Genomic DNA, 24628 nt, shown 5'->3' on the forward strand with positions numbered 1-24628 from the left:
ACCCCTACCCAGAATGTCACCTCCATCCACCAACCTGGTACAAAGACCAAGGTACAGACTGAATGCTGGAATGCAGGGCTCCTCCAAAGCCTTCATTCTCCCCCTTCACATGACCCTTGCATGCTGCCCTGCAACCAAGAAGCGGGGGGGGGTGCTCCTAATACCACACACCAGAGACTTACCATTTTAAGGGGCCACAGGTAGTCACCCCAAATCCCCACCCAAACCACTCATAGGAGACTGGAGCCACAAATCACTCCAACTTCATTTATCACCATAATGAGGCAAGATTAGGAAGGGCCCTGCCCCAAGGACACATTTGGTGTTGACCACCAGGGAGAATCCAAAAGTGAGCTTTCAAAGCAAACTGGGACAGCAATCTTGTCATTAAAGAAATAGCTCTAAAAATTCTGACCCAAGTGTGCACGTGTGCATTTATGTGCTTGTCTGGTGTGTGTGTACCTGCTGATCTGGAGCCCTTCAGAGAGATTCTCAGGGCCAGGACTGAAGATGCTTGCAAGGAGAATGGCTGAATGTGCAGCTACTTTAGAGGGGCAAGAATGCGCATGCAGTTTTACTGGAGAGGCCTCTTGCAAACTGAACAGACAGCATGAAAGAGGGATAAAAGTGAATCCCCCCCCCAAAAAGGAGGAGGACTGATGAACATAGAAAAGAGGAAGTTCCAACTAAACAGCAGTATGATTAGGACTTCAACAGTTGAACTGAGAACATGACAGTAAAAAGGGAAAGACAGGAGGCCCATTTCGTCATTTCTGCTCTCAAAAATGAGGAACCACAGCATTCCAGAGGGAAAACACAGGCAGCCTTTTCATGCATAAATTTGGAAAAGAAGTATCTCACAATAATACTTCCCATGAAGTGGAGTAGCAGAAGATGGCAGTGTTGCCCATGTTACAGGAGGACATCTTGTTCTCTACAACATTCCTATGTGGTTAACAGATTCCACACAGCTCTTACCGAAAAACACAACTAATCATATCAGTCAGGGGTCACCCAATACTTTCCATAACAAGCCACAGAGTAAATGAATCTCTGCAGGAGTACAGGCTCTACTCCAAAACTGCCATAAAGTATTGTGTTACATGCATGTGGCTGTGTTCCAATAAAACTTTATTTACAGAAACAAGTTGGGGGCCAGATTCTGTTGACAGACTGGAAACTGTGCCAGCTGCTGACTGCTAAACTTGGCTTAACATTGGCATTGCTCCAGTCCAGAGCTTTAGAAAAATAACCCTGACTACTTGTCCCCACCCCCAGAGACTGAATTCAGCGGCATGAGGGAAGGCCCGAGCACTGGCCATATAAAGTTCCTTAGGTGTTTACAATTGGCAGGTAAGGCCTTAAGCCCCTGTTTTGGACCAATGTTGTCCATGAGTAAAGAAAATGCTGCATGATTTGCCTTAATCCTTGTGCACCTTGTATGAAACTTTGGGGTTCATACAAACAGATCCACACATCACGAAAATACTCAAGGTTGAGCATGCGTGTGTACCTGTGTGTGTCTACACTGAATTTTGTGTTTGTTTGTTTTTGCTTTTGTTTGTGTGTGTGTGCTCAGTCATGTCGGATTCTTTGCATGGACTGCAGTCCACCAGGCTCCTCTGTCCATGAGATTTCCCAGGCTAGAATTTTGGAATGAATAGCCATTTCCTTCTTCAGGGGATGCTCTTGACCCAGGCATCGAACCCACGTCTCCTGCACTGGAGGAGGATTCTTTCCCACAAAGCCACATGGGAAGCCTAAAGGGCATGTTGCCTCCCCGGGTATATCTAGGGTAAGTGCAATCTCTTAATTTTAGCCTAAAAACTGAATATTCAAAATCAAGAGCAATGAAAAATAAAACACTTCTTTTCACAAAACATGAGGTCAATGAGCAATTGTAATGTGTATTCTAAGGAGAAACCACCCAAAGCCAGGGAGTGGACTGCTCTAGGCTCCCTGGGAGTGGACCTTTAGGAGTTAAGTCTCTCAAACTTTCAACTGTGTATGGACTCAACGTCTTCCACAGAGAGAAAAGATAAGCTTCACTTTCTCATTTAGCTCCTAGTAGCTTATCAGGACACCTTCTACCTCTGCCCTTCTACATCGGGAATACTTGCAGAATTCACCCTGGCTGTCAACATTTGAACTTCTCAGTCAATAGGAAGACAGCTTAGGGTATAAATGCAAACCAGGGATTAAAAGAAAGAAAGGAAGGAAGGAAGGAAGGAAGGAAGGAAAGAAGAAAGAAAGAGGAAGGAAGGAAGGAAGGAAGAAAGGGGGAAAAAGGAGGAAAGGAATTGCAGATACTAATATGTGTGTTCTTGGATTTCTCAGTGTGGACATTTGGGCCTAGTGGGGTCGGGGTAGAGGGCCTGGAGCGATTCTGGCACTGCAAAATGTTTGACAGCAATGCTGATCTCTACGCACTAGATGGCAGTAGCACTCACATTCCAGCTGGGACAATACAAAGCAGTCCAGGGGATTCCCTGGTGGTCCAGTGTTTATGACTTCTTCTTCCAGCTCACGAAGCACAGGTTTGATCCCTGGGGAACTAAGATCCCACATGGGACACACAGTGCAGCCCTCCCCTGGACTCCCTGCTTCAAAAGTGTCTAGACATTGTTAAATTGGGACCAGATCACCCAGACTGAGGTTTAAAAGAGCTACCCAAGGAGACTAAATAGAGACAACAGGGACAGAGGATGGCCAAAAAAAAAAAAAAGGAGCCAACATTGGTCACTTTTTTCTTTTTTTTTTTTTTTTTTTTGGTGGGCGAGGAGGTTGATAAAGAGGAACAGTGATCATAAGTTGCAGATATAGACTGGATTTTCATTAATCATCTTTCCGTACTTTGACTTGGATAAGGGGGGACAACCCACTCCAGTATTCTTACCTTAAGAATTCCACTGCTGAGCATACACACCGAAGAAACCAGAATTGAAAGAGACGCATATACCCCAATGTTCATCGCAGCACTGTTTACAATAGCTAGGACATGGAAGCAACCTAGATGTCCACCAGCAGACGAATGGATAAGGAAGCTGTGGTACATATACACAACGGAATATTACTCAGCCATTAAAAAGAATACATTTGAATCAGTTCTATTGAGATGGATGGACCTGGAGCCCATTATACAGAGTGAAGGAAGCCAGAAAGAAAAACACCAATACAGTATACTAAGGCATATATATGGAATTTCAAAGATGGTAATGAAACCCTATGTGAGAGACAGAATAAGAGACACAGATGCATAGAACAGTCTTATGGACTCTGAGGGAGAAGGTGAGGGTGGGACGTTCTGAGAGAACAGCATTGAAACATGTATGGTATCATATGTGATACAGAAGACCAATCCAGGTTCCATGCATGAGACAAAGGCTCAGGGCTTGGGCAATGGGATGACCCAGAGGGATGGGGTGGGGAGGGAGGTGGGAGGGGGGTTCAAGGTGGGGGAACACATGAGGACCCATGGCTGATTCATGTCAATGTATGGCAAAAACCACTACAATATTGTAAAGTAAGTACCCCAACTAAAATAAATAAATTTATTATAAAAAAAAAAAAAGAAAGAATTCCATGGACAGAAGAGCCAGGCGGGCCATAATGGGATCGTATTTTGTTTGCGCCCATGTGCATTCATTATGTAAATAAAAACATTTCTTTTTCTTCAACTATGTGATTCTGCAAAAAATCAAAACACACTAACCAACACCCAAGTCATCCCTGTGGTGTCCTGAAAGAAGACAAGCCAGCTTAGATACATGATGGACTAAAATCCCACTACCTAAGTCTCTAGCCATAAGAGGAACAGCCATCCAAACAAAGTGCTTTAAGGGCACTTCCTTGGCAGTCAGTGGTTAAGACTGTGCTTTAACTACAGGGGGCACAGGTTCTATCTCTGGTCAGTGAACAAAGATTCTGCATGCCATGAGTCATGCCCCACCTCCAACAAAGTTTTAAAACAAAAATATAAGCACTTCTTTTTAAGTTAAAAAAAAGGTAAAAACTCCTTTATTCAGAAGACATAGGCAGACTGTAAAGAATGGTCTTTCAGGAGGCACCAGATAATGGCTCCTTCAAAGGAATAGTATTTTTAGACAGAACACCCTGGCAGATGCTCTTATCAATCAGTAAATCAGAGATCTTCCTCATCTCATTCACCGTGTAAGAAGAAAAAAAAAATTCAAGACAACATCTGGAAATCCGGGGTACCCGGCCCTGCATCCATGCCCTCAAAGAAAGCCTGGCTTCCAAAGTCTTGCTTTCTGCAGAGAAAAGCAAGGAGGCTGGTGATATTGACAGTGGAAGAATAAAAAAGAGGAAAGTTTTCAGGTGGGAGGATCTCTCTTTTTCTTCAAAATTCAGGGTTGGATAGAACTATTTCAATGGGTGGGAGCTGCTTACTTGAAAAAAGCACTTTGTGCTTCATTCCACTCCCATAAAAATCCTCACCTAAGCCTTGACTCCTACCTCTGGGACAACGAACCCTACAACAGTAAGTGGTGAGGGCCCATGAAAGTGAAAAGATTGATCATGATGTATGATCATACATCATGACCAAGTGGGCTTTATCCCAGGAATGCAAGGTTTTTTTTTGTTTTTTTTTTAAATAAATTTATTTATTTTAGTTGGGGGTTAATTACTTTACAATGTTGTAATAGTTTTTGCCATACATTGACATGAATCAGCCATGGGTTTACATGTGTTCCCCTTCCTGGACCCCCCACCCACCTCCCTCCCCATCCCATCCTTCTGGATCATCCCATTGCCCCGGCCCTGAGCCCTTGTCACATGCATCGAACATGGAATGGTGTTCTGTTTCACATATGATAATATACATGTTTCAATGCTATTCTCCCAGAACGTCCCACCCTCACCTTCTCCCTCAGAGTCCATAAAATTGTTCCATTTTTTAACATCCACAAATCAATCAATGTAATATACCACATTAACAAATTGAAAGAAAAAAGCCATATGGTTATCTCAATAGATGCAGAAAAAGCCTTTGACAAAATTCAGCATCCATTTATGGTAAACACCCTCCAGAAAGCAGGAATAAAAGGAACATATCTCAACATAAAAAAAGCTATATATGACAAACCCACAGCAAACATTATCCTCAATGGTGAAAAATTGAAAGCATTTCCCCTAAAGTCAGGAACAAGGCAAGGATGCCCACTTTCACCACTACTATTCAACATAGATTTGGAAGTTTTGGCCAAAGCAATCAGAGCGGAAAAAGAAATAAAATGAATACAGATAGGAAAAGAAGAAGCAAAACTCTCACTGTTTGCAGATGACATGATCCTCTACATAGAAAACCCTAAAGAATCTACTAGAAAATTACTAGAGTTAATCAATGAATATAGTAAAGTTGCAGGATATAAAATTAACACGCAGAAATCCCTTGCATTCCTATACTCCAATAATGCGAAAACAGAAAGAGAAATTAAGGAAACAATACCATTCACCATTGCAACGAAAAGAATAAAATACTTAGGAATATATCTACCTAAAGAAACAAAAGACTTATATGTAGAAAACCACAAAACACTGATGAAAGAAATCAAAGAGGACACAAACAGATGGAGAAATATACTGTGTTCATGGATTGGAAGAATTAATATAGTGAAAATGAGTATACTACGCAAAGCAATGTATAGATTCAATGCAATCCCATCAAGCTACCAATGGTATTTTTCACAGAACTAGAACAAATCATCTCACAATTTGTATGGAAATATAAGAAACCTCGAATAGCCAAAGCAATCTTGAGGAAGAAGAATGGAACTGGAGGAATCAACCTGCCTGACTTCAGGCTCTACTACAAAGCCACAGTCATCAAGACAGTATGGTACTGGCACAAAAATAGAAATATAGATCAATGGAACAAAATAGAAAGCCCAGAGATAAACCCACGCACATATGGACACCTTATCTTCGACAAAGGAGGCAAGAATATACAATGGAGAAAAGACAATCTCTTTAACAAGTGGTGCTGGGAAAACTGGTCAACCACTTGTAAAAGAATGAAACTAGAACACTTCCTAACACCATACACAAAAATAAACTCAAAATGAATTAAAGATCTAAACATAAGACCAGAAACTATAAAACTCCTAGAGGAAAACATAGGCAAAACACTCTCCGACATAAATCACAGCAGGATCCTCCATGACCCACCTCCCAGAATATTGGAAATAAAAGCAAAAATAAACAAATGGGACCTAATTAAAATTAAAAGCTTTTGCACAACAAAGGAAATTATAAGCAAGGTGAAAAGACAGCCTTCAGAATGGGAGAAAATAATAGCAAATGAAGCAACAGACAAACAATTAATCTCAAAAATAGACAAGCAACTTCTGGAGCTGAATTCCAGAAAAATAAACGACCCAATCAAAAAATGGGCCAAAGAACTAAACAGACATTTCTCCAAAGAAGACATACAGATGGCTAACAAACACATGAAAAGATGCTCAACATCACTCATTATTAGAGAAATGCACATCAAAACCACAATGAGGTATCATTTCACACCAGTCAGAATGGCTGCTATCCAAAAGTCTACAAGCAATAAATGCTGGAGAGGGTGTGGAGAAAAGGGAACACTCTTACACTGTTGGTGGGGATGCAAACTAGTACAGCCACTATGGAGAACAGTGTGGAGATTCCTTAAAAGACTGGGAATAGAACTGCCATATGACCCAGCAATCCCACTGCTGGGCATACACATCGAGGAAACCAGAATTGAGACGCGTGTACCCCAATACTCATCGCAGCACTGTTTACAATAGCCAGGACATGGAAGCAACCTAGATGTCCATCAGCAGACGAATGGATAAGGAAGCTGTGGTACATATACACAATGGAATATTACTCAGCCATTAAAAAAAGATACATTTGAATCGGTTCTACTGAGATGGATGAAACTGGAACCCATTATACAGAGTGAAGTAAGCTAGAAAGAAAAACAGCAATACAGTATACTAATGCATATATATATGGAATTTGAAAGATGGTAATGATAACCCTATATACGAGACAGAATAAGAGACACAGATGCATAGAACAATTTTATGGACTCTGAGGGAGAAGGTGAGGGTGGGACGTTCTGGGAGAATAGCATTGAAACATGTATATTATCATATGTGAAACAGAACAACATTCCATGTCCAATGCATGAGACAAGGGCTCAGGGCCGGGGCAATGGGATGACCCAGATGGATGGGATGGGGAGGGAGGTGGGTGGGGGGGTCCAGGAAGGGGAACACATGTAAACCCATGGCTGATTCATGTCAATGTATGGCAAAAACTATTACAATATTGTAAAGTAATGAGCCCCCAACTAAAGTAAATAAATGTATAAAAAAAAAAAGAAAGTGAAAAGATTCCCTGTCCTGCAACATTGCAGTTCATTGGTCTTAGTTGAAAACACAAGCTGCATGGCAGACAGACCCAAGTCCAGAGGCCAAATTCAACCACAAACCATGCATGATCCTGGTTAGGTAACTTTATTTCTCTGTGCAATGGGGCCTTACCTTGAAGGTTACTATATATTTTAATGTATATTTTTATATTTATATTTCTAAGGAAATGACACCCCACTCCTGTATTCTTGCCTGGAAAGTCCCATGGACAGAGGAGCCTGGGGGCTACAGTCCATGGGGCTGCAAAGAGTCAGACAAGACTGAGAAACCAAACAACAACAACATGGGCAAGTGGCTCAGGCCTCTCACTCTTTCTTTATGCTCTGGTCAGGGTCTCTGAACGTTAGCACTACTGCCATTGCAGCTGGATAATTCTCTGTCATAGGGAATGTTCTGTGCACTACAGAAAATTTAGCAGCACCCCTGCTCAACAATCACTTGCCAGCAGCATCCCTCACTCCCCACCTCCCCTTAGTTATGAGACCTACTGCTTTGAATCCAACCCCATGAATAAATCCATATTCTCAGAATTACATGTTCTGTCCTGACCTGGCCTGATTCAAGCCTCCACCTGCCCTCATGTCCTCTCCACCTAGGAATCTAGCAGGCATCTCAAACTTGCAAAATTGAAAACTGAATCCCTGTCTCCGGTTTCTCCTGCTCTAACCAAATCTGTCAGCCCAGGCACAATCCAGCAAATCTCTGTTGCAGAGCCTTCTCTAGATGCCAGTAGGAACAGCCTCCTTACCGAGCTGCAACAATGGCTCCAGCAATCCTAAAGTGGTTGGAGCAAAACAGAAATGAAGCTCAGCTAGGGATGTGTCTGGAGATGAAAGCAGAGATCTGATGCTGTAAGGAATGGCGTTGCATAGGCACCTGGAATGTTAGGTGCATGAATCAAGGTAAGGTGGATGGGGTCAAGCAGGGGAGGGCAAGAGTAAACCTCAACATCTTAGGATTCAGAGAACTAAAATGAATTGGAATGAGCAAATTTAACTCAGGTGATCATTATAGCTACTACACTGGGAAAGAATCCCATAGGAGAAATGGAGGAGACCCTGCAATGGCAGGAGACCCCATTTCCTGGGTTGGGAAGATCCCCTGGAGAAGGGATAGGCTACCCAAGCCAGGATTCTTGGGCTTCCCTGGTGGCTCAGCTCATAAGGAAACTGCCTGCAATGCAGGAAACCTGGGTTTGGTCCCTCAGTCAGGAAATCCCCTGGAGAAAGGAAAGGCCACCCCCTCCAGTGTTCTGGCCTGGAGAATTCCATGAACTGCATAGCATAAGGGGTCACAAAGAGTCGGATATAACTGAGTGAATCCACTTCACTTCACTTTAGTTTATAAAGCGGCATCTCTGTCAGCTCTACCTCCTCCTGGCTCACTAAGGGAGGGCGGCCCTAGACCAGCAGTTCTTGAAGAAGAACTTGAAGAAGAAGGAGTGAATGTGACAAATTCTAGGGGTGTGATTTTTGACAGTTGTCATGGTATGGGGGGGGCACTACACATGGGGGCAGGTGCCTGCTTCATGACATACACGTTGGACGTGAATGATTCTCAAATGTTCTGCCAGATATTTAAGTAAGTACAAAACCATTCATAATACCCTGAGTGGAGACACTTATCTGCACTTTGTCCCATAAGTTTAATAAAAGTTTTCCAGGGCTGCAATTATTCTGTAAACCTGAGAAGTCGATATTTTGTTTTATTCAGAGCATAACCATGGGTTGCTTTGCAGTTTGTGGCAATCATATGATGGCCACAGTACTTCAATGGCTTTCTGAATGGCCGAGACTGCACACTTGTGTCCTCTTGCATTTGCCAGGCTGAATACTCAGTGAGGACACATTTGGGTGCAAGTGTGAGTGCTCAAATATTGACCTACTGGAGCATGCGTTCTTGTGAGTATAAATACATGTGTGTGCTCAGTTGTGCCCAACTCTTTGTGACGCTATAGACCCCAGGCTCTTTTGCCCCTGGGATTCTCCAGGCAAGAATACTGGAGTGGGTTTCCATGGCCTCCTTCAGGGGACCTTCCTGACCCAGGGATCAAAACTGTGTGTCTTATGTCTCCTGCATTAACAGGTGGGTTATTTACCACTACCGCCATCTGAGGAACCCTTGAGTATAAATGACCTACTCTTAGTTCTTAAAAAAAAAAAAAAATGTGGACCATTTTTGAGCTCTTTACTGAATTTGCTGTCATATCACTTCTTTTATGTTTATGTTATCATATCACTTGTTTTATGTTTTGGTCTCGAGACATGTGGGATCTTAGCTCCATGTAGATAGAAGCTGCACCCCTGCATTGGAAGGTCAAGTCTTAACCACTGAACCAACAGAGTGTTCACTCCCTATTTCTCTTTGTAGTACTGGATGTTGATCTCCAAGACACTTGTGTTTTTCTTTTTGTTTCTTTTTTAAAATTTCCTGGGACAGAACATTTTGGTTTTAAGGAGGTTTTATTATCCATTAATATTTCATTTCACGATAGTAAATGATCATTTCAAAACATCTGCTACACCACCCTGGGAAACCCCCTTTAACGTGAGAAAGCAAGTGAATAGCAGTGACAGCTCTATGGACTTCTCTGTCATTCTCCAGGTAAGAATGAGTGGGCATGTAGTGGGGTGCCCACGACAAGGAGCCTAAGCAAGTTCTCAATCTACCTTTGACAGAAGCAAAGTTTCTTTTGATCTCTGTCACATGCTCAGGGTAGAGGTTCTTCTCAATTAGATCTGAACTTGGAAAAAGGGCTCTAGACTCTCCCTCCCACCCCAACAGAGGACTTCACATAGGCTCACCTGAGACCAGCACTTGACCTGGTACACCAGTTCTGGAACCATGTGCTAATTCATTAGATTCACACCACTGATTTGGTCAGATCCTGGTGTATCACCTCTATCAATCAGTTCACTCGCTTAGTCATGTCTGATTCTTTGGGACCCCATGTAATGCAGTACGCCCTGCCGTAGGCTTACCCGTCCATCATCAACTCCCAGAGCTTGCTCAAACGCCTGTCCATTGAGTCAGTGACACCATCCCACCAGCTCATCCTCTGTTGTCACCTTCTTTTCCTGCCTTCAATCTTTCCCAGCATCCGAGTCCTTTCCAATCAGTCACTACTTCCAATCACATGGCCTAGGTATTGAAGCTTCAGAATCAGTCCTTCCAATGAATATTCCGGATGGATTACCTTTAAAATGGACTGGTTGGATCTCCTTGCAGTCCAAGGGAGTCTCAAGAGTCTTTCCAGCACCACAGTTCAAAAGCATCAATTCTTCAGGGCTCAGCTTTTCCCATGGTCATTCTTATAGCTATTATTAATATTGTCTCCTCCAAACTGAATATATGCCATGCCATGCCATGTGGCATGGGGGAACTCAGTTCCCCAAGCAGACGTCAAACCTGTGCCCCTGCATTGGGGCCCCTGAACCACCAGTGTTAAGGACAGCCAGGTAAAGAATTTCCTCTATATCGATTCATTGTTAAAGTTAAAGAAATCTACTTTAAAAATAAGTGCTTGGACAAAAAGTTGAAGTTGCCTCCGAAGGCCCCAGGCAACTCCATGACCACACCACCCCCACTCACACTGCCGTTTGCTTGGTGCATCCCTGAGGGCACTCTGTCTCTCCAAAGGAAGCTCCAACTTTTGGACCTTTGAACTCCTTGGTTCCTCTCCGGAAATTCCATCCCTTTTATGCTGACTTGGCTTAGTTCCTCTCCTCCCACCTTTGTCCTACTGTCACCTCAAAAGCAGGTAGGCCTTGATCACCACATACCCTCCCATCCTGCCTAACCATAGAGCCTGCTCTGTTCTCCATTCTCCACTTTATTTTTCTCCAAAGATCTGGTGGTCAACTGATAAGCTTGTTACACTTAGGTGCTGACTGCTTGTAGCCAGGCCTTGAGCTGAGTGATGGGTGAGACGGCCTGCATATTCTGCTCACTGCCCGTGCAGAGCAACTGTGCATGAGAGACCAGCACACAGTAGGTGCTGAGGTAATGGAGCTTACACTCCACGTGGAGGGTCGGTGATGAAGCCATATGTCACAAAGGTAACTCTTTCTTGACAAGAGGGGAGGAGGAATATTGGGAGCTGGGGGAGGGAAGTACAGGCAGGCCTGACTGAGCTGAAAGGTTGGAGTGCGAGCTGGGAGGGAATGCTTGCTCTGGAGTGAGGCCGAGGCTGGAAAAGGATGAGTCCAAAGAGCTGGGCAAGGGGAGGAGCCTTCCAGGAGGCTGGAATGATATATGTAAAGTTTTCTCAGCTTTCCCTCTCACGAACCCCTCTCTCAGGACCCTCCATCTTCTCGTGGATTTCACCTGCTGAGACCCTAACCATTTTTGCATTTCCTTAGAATCTGTTTCTGAGGCAGGAAGTGGAAAACCATGTCCCTCAAATTAAGCTCTGTGACATTAACAATCCACTTTCCAGGCCTCTTGGTGGGGTGGGGTCAGGAAGCTCTGTGGGGTGGTGCACACAGGTCCAGACCCAGGACTTTAGCAGCTCCTTCTTTTCCAAGAACAGAGCCGTGGCCACCAGAACCCCCTTGCAACGAGAAGCCCTTGCATCACAACTCTAGAGTTGACCCCTGCTCTCTGCAACTAGAGAAAAAGCTCATGCGGCAACGAAGACCCAGCACAGCCCAAAATAAATCAATAGAGAACTTATCGATATGAAATTCTTACATTACAGAGATGTTGCAAAGAGCAAAAGAAGCTATTACTCTTGGACAAAAAGCCTTCATAACAGAGCCTTTCATAGAGGACATGCTCAATAACCATGACCTATTGCCAGGGCTGCAACCACAGAAAAGACAGAAAATCTGTCCTGAAGAACTGATGGTCTATCCGCAGAAAGCAGACAACAGAGAAGAATCTAAAAAACTCTCAAGCAAAACTGAGAGGAACTAGTGATAAATGCTACTGAGTGCCTGCTGTACTCCAGGCACAGAATCCTGCCTTTTGTATGCATGAGCATCAAACCTTTCAGTCACCAGGGATGCAGAATTATTTTTATCCCCATTTCACTGACTTAGAAACTAAGGCTTGAGGAGTAAGAAAGTGGCAGCGTTGGGACTAGAAATGGGTTCTGTCCAGTCAGAGGCCCGAAGATCTTCCTGGGACTCTACTCTTCCTGAGAATGTAGCCAAGGTGCAGGTGGCACATTTTATTATCCACATACACAAATCGTATTCCCTTTACCAGCCAGTAGCTGCTTAGAGACATCGTGATAATCAAAAAGATCCCCACGTGCCTCCTGGGGGAGAAGAAGCCTCACCTGTAAAGAGTCAAAGACCTAGAGAATTCCAGAAATAGTGATCAAGGGTCATTGGTGAATCAACCCTGCCTCCGGCAACTTGCAGGTTTCTTGTTCAGTGTGATAAACCAATGCTCTCCTGACATGGTAGCTGGTGGCTTTCATAACTTGTGCACACAGTAGAATCCTCCAGGGAACTCAGTAAGTCCCATTGCCAAGCAGCGGCTAGGCCAAAAAAGGCAGAACGGAAAATTCCTCAGGGGATCCCAATAGGAGCCAAGCTTGCGAACCAGTGTTTTCACAAATCACCTGGGAGTCTCGTTAAAGACACAGATCTGACCCAGTTGCCTTGGGAGGAGCCTGGAGTCTGCATTTCTAACAAGCTCCCAGGAGAAGAACTCGTGTGGTTGCTTCAGGGACCACAGCCTGAGTAGTCAGGGAAAAGCCCGCGGTCCTCAACTTTCAACAAGCATCAGAATCACTGAGAAGTCCAGTTAAGATGGAGAGGGCCAGGCCCATCTCACAGCTGCAGATCTGACAGATTTGAGATGGGGACCTGAGAGTCTGCATTTGCAAGGAGCCTCCAGGTGACCTTGATGCTGCTGGTCCAAGGACCACATGTGGAGCACCACGGTGGGGCTCGAGGCATAATCATGGATAGGCAAGACAAGTCATCTCTCCGTCAGTGTCCCCAGACCCAAAGTGGGGATGATGAGTTCCTCTCCCAGAGGGTGTCATGAGGGCGACACTGAGTGGGCTAGGATTTGTAAGCCTCTTGGAAGCTGGCACCGAGCAGGTGGGATATGAGTGACAGCATCCATTCTTAATGAATTTCCCTTGGTCCTGGGGTGCTCCTAGAGCCCAGGCAGACAGACCCTTCAGCCACCATGGATGGCCCTCTCCCTGGCTCACTCATGGCTGACATTGTTCCTGTAGGTGTTGTACATCTCCTTCACCCAATGGTCGCGGAAGGCCAGCTTTCTCATCCAGTCCACACCATCGTGCACATTGGAACCCAGGTACAGCCTGGCTCCTGGGCGGAACTGTGGAAGCCATCAGTGGAGAAGTTGTAGGGACTGGGGAGATGGAAGAGGACATGGGGATGGAGAGGACACAGTGTTACTGTGGGGAGCTCGGAGCTTTTCACCAGGAGACCCATGGGTGAGCTTAGGGCTGTGTTTCACTATGTCCCCGAGTGCGTGAGGGTGCTGTGAGTATCTGGCTTCAGGGAAAAGCAGGATGAGAGCTTCCATTAACTTCCCAAACAATGGTGGCTTCCTGTGCTCGTGCCCAGTCAGCCTCCATTCTCTTTTCTTCTGGTATCACGGAGCATGTTTGGTTTTTTGAGAGGCAGTCATTTTGTCCCCTGCATGCAGTGAGTGGCCAAGCCAAAGAAACCCTCTCTATCTCCCACTTTGGACTTTGAAGCTCAAAGGCAATTCCAAAAAGTTATTGGCCTTGGCTCATCCCAAGAATAGGGTGCAGAAGAAAATATCAGTGGGCTCTTGATACTTTGATCTCCAAATTTGCCTGCTTCACATGCCTCAAAAGGCTTGGCTGCTAACCTTTTCTTCCTATTCTGTGAGCATCTCTCTATCTTTCTATAGGCATTCCTCATGTTAATTTCATCTTTTCAATTAGGTAGAGTCAGACTTCTCTGCTGGTCCAGTGGTTGGGAATCCATTTGGCAATGCAGGAGGAAACAGGTTCAATCCCTGGCCCCAGGAGATTTCACATGCTATAGAGTAGCTAAGCCCTCAGGCCACAATAACTGACACCATATTCCAGAATTTTGCTGTGCAACAGGAAAACCTACCTCAATGAGAAGACTGCACTGTGCAGTGAGAAGTAGCCTCTGCTTGCCCCAACTAGAGAAAGACTGTTCACAGCCATGGAGCAAAAAAAAAAAGTAATAATAATAATAATAGCAATAATAATAATCAGGCAGAGTCAATTGAATACGTACAGTGTACTTTGCATACATTACCCTCATTCAGCATGAAGCATGCCCTGAGACAACGTCCGAGTGTCATGGGATGTTAATGACAGGAGTGGCAGTGGGAGCCAGTAGGGGAATTGTGGGGAATTTGTCACCGATAGCAGCTAGAGTATGAAAATGAAAATCCCAGCTCTCATGGAAAACCATTTTCTTTCCCCCCACCAGAGGCCTGGTTTAGGTCTGCAAAATCACTGGACATCCCAAGGCAATGTCCAAAAACTTCAAAAGTGAAAGTCTTTTCAGAGAGAAAAAGCCTGGGTGGGGAGCAGTTCAGCATGGTACACCAGGGCCTCTCCATGGTTGGATTTGGCTGACACTTTTCTTTTTCTATTATTTTGTTTTTTCTGGATTTTCTTGTGATGAGTTTAAGCGTAGAGATATGAGGTACTAGAAATGAAACAACACTTGGGAATTGTACCTAAGGTATCCCCAGTTTAATGCCAGTGCTGCCACAGAGAAAACAAATTGGAAAATGGGAAGCACTGGGTCATACTCTCCTGTGCTTCAGGCTCAGCTTGAATATCAAACCAGGAACAACAAAACCCCTGCAGGATCCACAGAGATGCCTTGAGTGATACCTCAACTTCGAAAGCAAATTTCACCACTGGGGCAGGCAGACCAGAAGGACTCTGACTTAATCTGAAAGGGCTCAGTGGCAGACTAATTTGCACTTAGAAGTTGTACTTTTCTAAGAATTTGTCCACTTCTTCCAAGTTGCTGATTTTATTGGCATATACTAGTTGATAATAGTCTCATATGATCCTTCGTATTTCTGTGTTGTCTATTGTGATCTCTCCATTTTCATACCTTATTTTGTTGATTTGATTCTTCTCCCTTTGTTTCTTGATGAGTCCGGCTAATGGTTTGTCAATTTTATATATCTTCTCAAAGAACCCACTTTTAGCTTTGCTGATTTTTGCTCTAGTCTCTTTTGTTCATTTTACATTTATTTCTGCCCTATTATATGATTTCTTTCCTTCTACTTACCCTGGGATTCTTCATTTCTTCCTTCTCTATTTCCTTTAGACCTAGAGTTAGGTTGTTTGTTTGACTTTGTTCTTGTTTCTTGAGGTAAGGCTCTTTTGCTATGAACCTTTGCCTTTGCACTGATTTTATAGGGTCGCATAGGTTTTGGGTTGTTGTGTTTTCATTTTCTTTTATTTCTATGCATATTTTGACATTTTTTTGTATTTCCACTGTGATTTGTTAGTTGTTTACCAGCGTGGTATTCAGCCTTCATATGTTTGAATTTTGAATAGTGTTTCTCCTGCAGTTGACATCTAGTCTTACTGCACTGTGGTCAGAAAATATGCTTGGAATGATTTCAAGGTTTTTTTGAATCTACCAAGGCTGGACTTATGGCCGAGTATGTGATCTATCTTGGAGAAGTTTCCATATATACTTGAGAAAAAGGTGAAATCCATTGTTTTGTGGTGAAATGTTGTATAGATATCAATTATTTCTAACTGGTCCATTGTATCATTTAAAGTTTGTATTTCCGTGTTAATTTTCTGTTTACTTGATCTATCCATAGGTGTGAGTGGGGTAGTACAGTCTTTCACTATTATTGTGTTATTGTTCATTTCCCCTTTAATGCTTGTTAGCCTTTGCCTTACATATTGTGGTCCTCCTATGGTGCATGCATATGTATTTATAATCGTTGTATCTTCTTCTCAGAAAGAAGTTTTGATCATTATGTAGTGAGCTTCTTTGTCTCTTTTACAGGCTTTATTTTAAAGTCTATTTTGTCTGATATGTGTATTGCTACTCTTGCTTTCTTTTGGTCTCAATTTGCTTAGAATATCTTTTTCCAGCCCTTCAATTTCAGTCTGTAAGTGTCTCTTGTTTTGTGGTGGGTCTGTTGTACACAACTTAAACAGCAGTCTTGTTTGTGTATCCATTAAGCTAGTCTTTGTCTTTTGCTTGGGACATTCAACCCATTTACATTTAAGGTAACTATTGATAAGAATGATCCTGTTGCTGTTTGCTTTGCTATTTTGGGTTTGAGTTTATACAACCTGTCTGTGTCTCCTGCCTATAGAAGATCCTTTAGCATTTGTTGAGGAACAAAAAGAAGAGTTGGGAATAAAAATGTCTCTACAACATCTTCATTAGTCCAAGATTACAAGAAGCATGTTAAAACAAAGGGTAATGTGGATGATCAAATCTCTGACTTTCACCCTGAAACTAGAGGACAGAGTGTATTTTCAGCCTGCACAAGTTTAAGTGTGCCATTCATACGAAAGCCTTCTACCATCAGGATACCTGCTGATACAAGTGCCCCAACTGGAAATGATTTCTCTTCTCCATCATAAATATCAGTTAGACCGCAGGAGCATTTATTGTGGTACATCAATCTACGGCTGCTTTAATTGTTGCTGTTTTAATTGAAGAGTAATTGCTTTCCAGAATTTGGTTGTATTCTGTCAGAATCCAAAATCAAAAAAATAAAAAATCAACCATAGATGCACATATAACCCTTCACTTTTGGAATACCCTCCTATCTGCCTACCAATCCCACAATCTAGGTTGAGCATTTGTCATGGGATTTCACATAGTAGCTGCACTAAATCAAATAGCTCCAGTGAAAATTTTCCAGCTATGTCTACTTCTATTTCTCCGTACCACAACCTCTCTCCATTACAGAACAGTTAGTTTGGACTGAGAGTGGAGCCTTCTACCTTTCCAGGTTTGTGTGGTAATATGTCAGCTCATGACCATCTTTTCCTAAACTACAACAGTCAGGCAATTTATTTTTCCCAGTGCCAAAGATCCCTGATACATCTGCTGCTTTTCTTTAAAGATCCACTCATCAAACATCTTCATTATTTGAAAATTGGCCTAATACAACTGATCTACCAAATAGGTGTCAGATTACGGAGGATACTGAAGTGTAAAATTAATGTTGGGAGATGTCAACAAATTCCTACAATTCTCTTATTTGAAGAATAAAGTTACATATTCATCTTCATAGTGCCAATTTCTATTTTGAAATAATTAAGTTTAAAACGCTCAACCAGTTGAGCATGCTGCAGCTTAAATACACATGATTAATGACACAGATCCCGTGTCTATGGAATACATCAGAAAACAATAAGAGTTTAAACAAAAGAAAATGCCCAGGCTCAGGTAGCTGTAAGAATGCACAGGAGTTATAGCAGTTTTGAGTCTGAACTGTCCCTAGAGAGATCAATAGTCTAATTCTCTCCACCTTTGGAGAGCTTCCAAAAAAGATGTAATTGTCCTGTGACTTATGCTGGGGAGGACAGTGATCAGATGAGGCACTAGGGAATATGTATTATTCTTCTGATGCTTTGAATTCTTGTGTTGTCGGTGGACTCTTATTCTCAGTTGTAGGCTTCTTTGTTCCTACACATTGATTTGGTCTTTAAAGATTATTTCAACCAATTTTTTGTATATATATTTCTATTTTTATTTTGTTTTCCTATTTGCTGTGCCTTTTGATGATGTTGCGTATCTTCATTTTTTAAATAGATGTGTATTTCTCTATTAACTGTGATATTCGGCTATTCTGTATGAGCTGCATGTGTTCTTGTCAGATTTGCTTTCTTTATTCGTTAGTTGACACTCTACAATGTTGTTATTTTTTGCCGTGAGATTCATTTGATGAGTTTCTTTCTTTTTTTTCTGTTAAATTTGTTCTTTAATTAAATGACTACTTATTGCAGGAAATTAACCTGAGTATTACAGTTTCTTGGGGTGCAGGTAAGAGATTTTTTTTTTTAGAAAAAGGATCTGTGAAACAAGTGAAATATTATTGAGCCATCAGAAGCCAAACACAGAAAGGAGAATTCAAACTTTTTGTGTATTTTGTAAATTCTTTTAGTATTTGTGGTTTGTGCCTTAGGAAATATTGAGATAACAAAGGATCAGAAGAGACTACAACAAACAATTCTAAGTTAATAAAATTTAGAATCTGAAATCTATGGACAAACACTCAGAAATTCAAATAAGAAGAAACAGAAAATATGAACATAGCTATTAGAAACACTAACATTGAAAGTGTGATGGAAAAAAATTTTCCAGTAAGCAAAATTAAAGCCATATGGCTTAACAGGGAAATTTTATAAACCAGTCAGAGAACCACTAACAGATGAGCTTCTGAAACTCTTCCAAAATTCTAGAGAAGAAGGGAAACCCACAAACCCATCCTACAAAGTCACCATCACCCTGATACCGACACCAAGATAACACAGAAAAAGAAAGTTAGAGACCAATATCACATAGATGAACAGAGTCATACATCGTCAACAAAATGTGACCAAAAAAACCCCATCAATCTAAAAGGATTGAACACCATTATTAAGTGGGGTTTTTCCCAGATATGCAAACATTCTTCAATAGCTGCATATCAATATATATTGAAGGATTAAAACTATATGATCACCTAAATAGATGTTGAAAAACCTTTGACATAATTTAACAAGTGTTTGTGATAGAAACTCCTGAAACTGACCATAGCCAAAACTACCTCAACTTAGCAAAGGCACACAAATCAAAACTACAATGAAGTATCAACTCATACCATTCCCAATGGCCATCGATAAAAGCAAATCTACAACAGGAGACTTCTCTGCTAGTCCAGTGGCTAAGACACCATGATCACAATGCAGGGGTCCCAAATTTGACACCTGGTCATGGAACTAGATTCCATATGTAGTAACTGACATTTGTCACAACCAATAAAGAAGTAAATATATGTATATGTATATATGTATGCATCTGTGTGTGTGTGTGTATATATATATATATAATTGTATAATAATATATGAAGACGATGGTGTAGTGAATAGAGGATCCTCCTGCCCTCCTTCACTATTGTTATAAATGTAAATGAACGCTGCCAGGATGCCAAATATTATGAAAATTCTTTAGATAATTAAGAATGAAACTGCCATATAACCCAACAATCCCACTATTTGGTATATACTCAAAGGAAATTGAAATAGATAATTGATAATTGAAATAGACATAGATACCCCAGTAACTACTGCAACACCGTTTATAGTAGCCAATAAAGGGAAGCAACCTTAGTGTCCATTGAAAGAATGGATAAAGAAGCTATGTTACATATGTAGGATGAAAAATTACTCACCCATAAAAAGAAACAAAATTGGATTATTTGTAGAGTTATAGATGAATCTAGAGCCCAATATTCAATGAAATAATTCAAAAACAGAAGGACAAATATTGAATATTAATGCATATAAATGGAATCTATAAACCAGTAACTGAAGTACCCGTTGGGAGGGTAGAAAGAGATACAGTCATAAGAAACAGACTTGTGGACACAGAGTGGGATGGACAGAATGGAATGAATTGGACAAATTGCACTGACAGATGTAAAATACCAAATATGTAGTAGATAGCTAGTGAGGAGTTCCTGCTTAGTGCTATGAAGTGCTTTAGTGGAGTGTGTTGTGGGCTGGGAGAGAAGACCCCTGAGGGATATGGGAGGACTGTTCAAAAGGGACACTCATCTATATTCACTAATAACTGATTTATTTTGCTGTGCAGCAGAAACTAACATAACATTGTATATTTATTATACTCCAAATTTTAATCATTTTTTTCAAGTGAAGAAAGAAACTCAGTCCTCGGCCAATTTGTGCAAGTGACAAGAAAAACATCACAGTGTGTGTCAAGTAAAATGTATAACCATGATTCCTTTAGTATGTACAGACAAAGAGAAAAAAAAACATAAAATGCAGAGCTAAGTTACCCAGAATAAATCCAGACTCTACACTTAGGCGTCCCTTCACTTCCCCCTTGTCATTGTTTCTAAAAGTAAAGAAGATGTTTTTAAAATTAAAGTAAACATGTATGGCTATAGGTTTTCCTAAATTGATGTCACCAATTTATGAAAAGTTGAATTCCCACAAGTTTTAATAAATAGTAGCAAACTTTTCACTTTCAGAACAATGCTAAGTAGGAATTAGTAAACATAGGCTAAAGCTGAAATGCTGCACAAGAATCACTTAGTTTGCAATTCTAGCATGTGTGCTACTGACTGAGAATAATGCATAGCCTAAAAGTGACTAATTAAGTTTTCTTCCTCAGGACTTTCATCCTAAGAAGGATTTAATCATGTGGAGCAACTTCTCAAGTAATGTGAAAAGACTGCTCTGAAGAAGGATTGGAGGAGCCAGGTTTTACAGAAGTTTGGTACAATGATTAGGTATGGAGAAGGTCCAACTGTTATGGTTAACGAAATAAAATCAGAACACATCAAGTGAATGGATTGAGATATTTTCTACCTATGGGAAGATGCAAGAATCTGGGCTCCTTGAAATAATTCCTTTGTTAAGCACCTTAACTAGGGCTAGTTATGTATTCTTTCTGTCTCAAGTCAGTTTTTCGGGCACTGGTGACAGCTGTTGTAGCTAAGAACTTGACAGTGGCCAACCTGATTTCATCAAGGGTGCCCTCGTGTTTCACATTTAGAGATGGATACAATGACTTATAGCTTGATGCCTGCAGCCTCTTTTGTTTACTGATATGGCTGGCAACATTCTTGATTCACACTGTGCTCTAGTCCCTACCACCTCAGAAATAAGTTACTGTCTGTAGAGAAATTCTTATACTTAAAAAAAAAACACCAAAAAAAAAGGGGGACTGTTGGCTTCTCCCTCCACAGGACATAGAGTGGACCTAAGGTAATGTGAACATACTTAACACAGGTTTACTACATGTCCCAAAGAGACAGGAGACTGAATGCAATATATAAATTTAAAGAGCATCATCTGAAACACTTCAAGATCAAGGAAGGGTAAGTAGGAGGGGGATGTTAGGTTTCCAAGTGATGTATCTATATATACATATATATTGTATAGATACATTGTGTGTATACACATGCACACACATATATGTATACACACACACACACATATTCATAAGTATCTGAACATTCTCTCGAATATACTTATAAGTACCTTTTACATTAAGCCATAAAAAATCTTTAAGTATTTCAAATGATAGACAGTGTGTTCTCTGAAAATCAAGAAGTGCAGCTAAAAGTTGAAAATGGGATACGTGTTTGCAAATTTGTCAATCTGTGGAAAATTAAAGAATAAATTCCCAAAGAACAAATGTGTTAAAGTGTAAGTCACAATGGAAATTAGATACTGCTCTGAGGTGAATGTAAGCTAAAGCACATTTAGAAACTCATCAGATCCTGCAAAGTATATATCTACAGCTACATACCTTCTGCTAAATATATACTAAAATCTATACACAGCAAAATTATATATCTAAACTGTCGACATATACATAGGCATATATATGTGTAGGTATGTGTGTATATCAGTTCAGTTCAATCTCTCAATCGTGTCCAACCCTTTGTGACACCACAAATCACAGCACGCCAGGCCTCCCTGTCCATCACCAACCCCCAGAGCTTATCCAAACTCATATCCATTGAGTTGGTAATGCCATATAGCCATCTCGTCATCTGTTTTCACCTTCTCCTCACGTCTCCAATCCTTCCTAGCATCAGGCTCTTTTGAAATGGCTCAAATCTTTACATGAAGTGCCCAAGTATTGGAGTTTCAGCTTTAACATCAGCCCTTCCAATGAACACCCAGGGCTGATCTTTTTAAGGATGAACTGGTTGGATCTCCTTGCAGTCCAAGAGAATCTCAAGAGTCTTCTCCAACACAACAGTTCAAAAACATCAATTCTTCGATGCCCAGCTATCTTCACATTTCAACTCTCATATCCATACATGACTACGGGAAAACCATAGCCGTGATTGGATGGGCCTTTCTTGACAAAGCAATGTCTCTGCTTTTAAACACGCTATCTAGGATGGGCAAAACTTTCCTCCCAAGGAGTAAGCATATTTTAAGGCCATGGCTACAATCACCATCTTCAGTGATTTTGGAGCCCAAAAGGATAAAGCCTGTCACTGTTTCCTCATCCATTTCCCATGAAGTGATGAGACCAGATGCCACGATCTTAGTTTTCTGAATGTTAAACTTTAAGGCAACTTTTTCACTCTCCACTTTTGCTTTCATCAAGAGGCTTTTTAGTTCCTCTTCACTTTCTGCATAGAGATATTAAGATGCTAAGAAGAGGTGGCAATAATACTCAGAGGAATTATTCAAAAAAGATCTCCATGACTCAGATAATCACAATGGTGTGATCACTCACCTAGAGCCAGACATCCTGGAATGTGAAGTAAAGTAACTTTAGGAATCATCAATACGAACAAAGCTAGTGGAGGTGATGGGATTCCAGTTGAACTACTTCAGTTCCTGAAAGATGACGCTGTGAAAGTTCTGCACTCAATATGCCAGCAAATATGGAAACCTCAGCAGTGGCCACAGGACTGGAAAAGGTCAGTTTTCATTCCAATCCCAAAGAAAGGCAGTGTCAAAGAATGCTCAATCTATACCCAATTGCACTCATCTCACACACTAGTAAAGTAATACTTAAAATTATCCAAGCCTGGCTTCAGCAATATGTGAACAGTGAAAGTCCAGAAAGTCATGCTGGTTTTCGCAAAGGCAGAGAAACCAGAGATCAAATTGCCAACATCTTCTGGATCATTGAAAAAGCAAGAGAATTCCAAAAATAAAAATAAAAGTCAATTTCTGCTTTATTGACTATGCCAAACCCTTTGACTGTATTGATCACAATAAAGTGTGTAAAATTCTGAAAGAGATGGGCATACCACATCACCTGATCTGCCTCTTGAAAAACCTGTATGCAGGTCAAGAAGTCACAGTTAGAACTGGATATGGAACAACAGACTGGTTCCAAATAGGAAAAACAATAAGTATGTCAAGGCTGTATATTGTCACCCTGCTTATTTAACTGATACTCAGAGTACATCATGAGCAATGTTGACTGGAGGAAATACAAGCTGGAATGAAGATTGTCAGGAGAAATATCAATAACCTCAGATAGGCAGATGACACACTCTTATAGCTTAAACTGAAGAAGAACTAAAAAGACTTTTGATGAATGTGAGAAAGAAGAATGAAAATGTTGGCTTAAAGCACAACATTCAGAAAACTAAGATCATGGCATTTGTTCCCATCACTTCATGACAGATAGATGAGGAAAGAGTGGAAGTAGTGGCTGACTTTATTTTTCTGGGCTCCAAAATCACTGCAGATGGTGATTGCAGCCATGAAATTAAAAGATGTTCACTTCTTGGAAGAAAAGTTATGACCAACCTAGACAGCATATTAAAAAAACAGAAATATTACTTTACTGAAAAGGTCTGTATTGTCAACACTATGCTATTTGCAATGGTCATGTATGGATGTGAAAGTTGGACTATAAAGAAAGCTGAGTGCCAACGAATTAATGCTTTTGAACTGTGGTGTTGGAGAAGACTGATGAGAGTCCTTTGAACTGCAAGGAGATCCATCCTAAAGGAGATCAGTCCTTCAGCTTCATTGGAAGGACTGATGTTGTAGCTGAAACTCCAATATTTTGGCCACCTGATGAGAAGAGCTGACTCACTGGAAAAGATCATGATGCGTGCAAAGATTATGGGAAGGAGGAGAAAGGGATGACAGAGGTTGAGATGGCTGGATGGCATCATTGATCCACTAGCCATGGGTTTGAGTGGACTCCGGGAGCTGGTGATGGAAAAGGAAGCCTGGCATGATGCGGTTCATGGGGTCGAAAGAGATGGACACGACAGAGAGACTGAACTGACCTGAAGTCATTTTCTGTCATAAAGGCGGTGTGATTTTCATATCTGAGGTTATTGATATTTCTCCCAGCAATCTTGTTTCCAGCTTGTGCTTTTTCAGCCCAGTGTTTCTCAAGATGTATTGTGCATATAAGTTAAATAAGCAGGGTGACAGAATGCAGCCTTGATGTACTCCTTTCCCTATTTGGAACCAGTCTGTTGTTCCATGTCCCATTCTAACTGTTGCTTCCTGACCTGTATAA

General features: G+C 41.4%; 1 non-coding gene across 1 annotated transcript; it reads right to left on the reverse strand.

Annotated features, from left to right (window-relative positions):
- Window positions 1-3675: 3675 nt before the first annotated feature.
- Window positions 3676-3823, reverse strand: LOC145537872 (small nucleolar RNA SNORA79). The gene has a single exon (XR_014076468.1). It is a non-coding gene; the product is annotated as a small nucleolar RNA SNORA79 (small nucleolar RNA).
- Window positions 3824-24628: the final 20805 nt, after the last annotated feature.

The sequence above is a fragment of the Giraffa tippelskirchi genome, chromosome Y, assembly GCF_054371585.1.
Source record: "Giraffa tippelskirchi isolate mGirTip1 chromosome Y, T2T-mGirTip1v1.2.pri, whole genome shotgun sequence".
Taxonomy (NCBI): domain Eukaryota; kingdom Metazoa; phylum Chordata; class Mammalia; order Artiodactyla; family Giraffidae; genus Giraffa; species Giraffa tippelskirchi.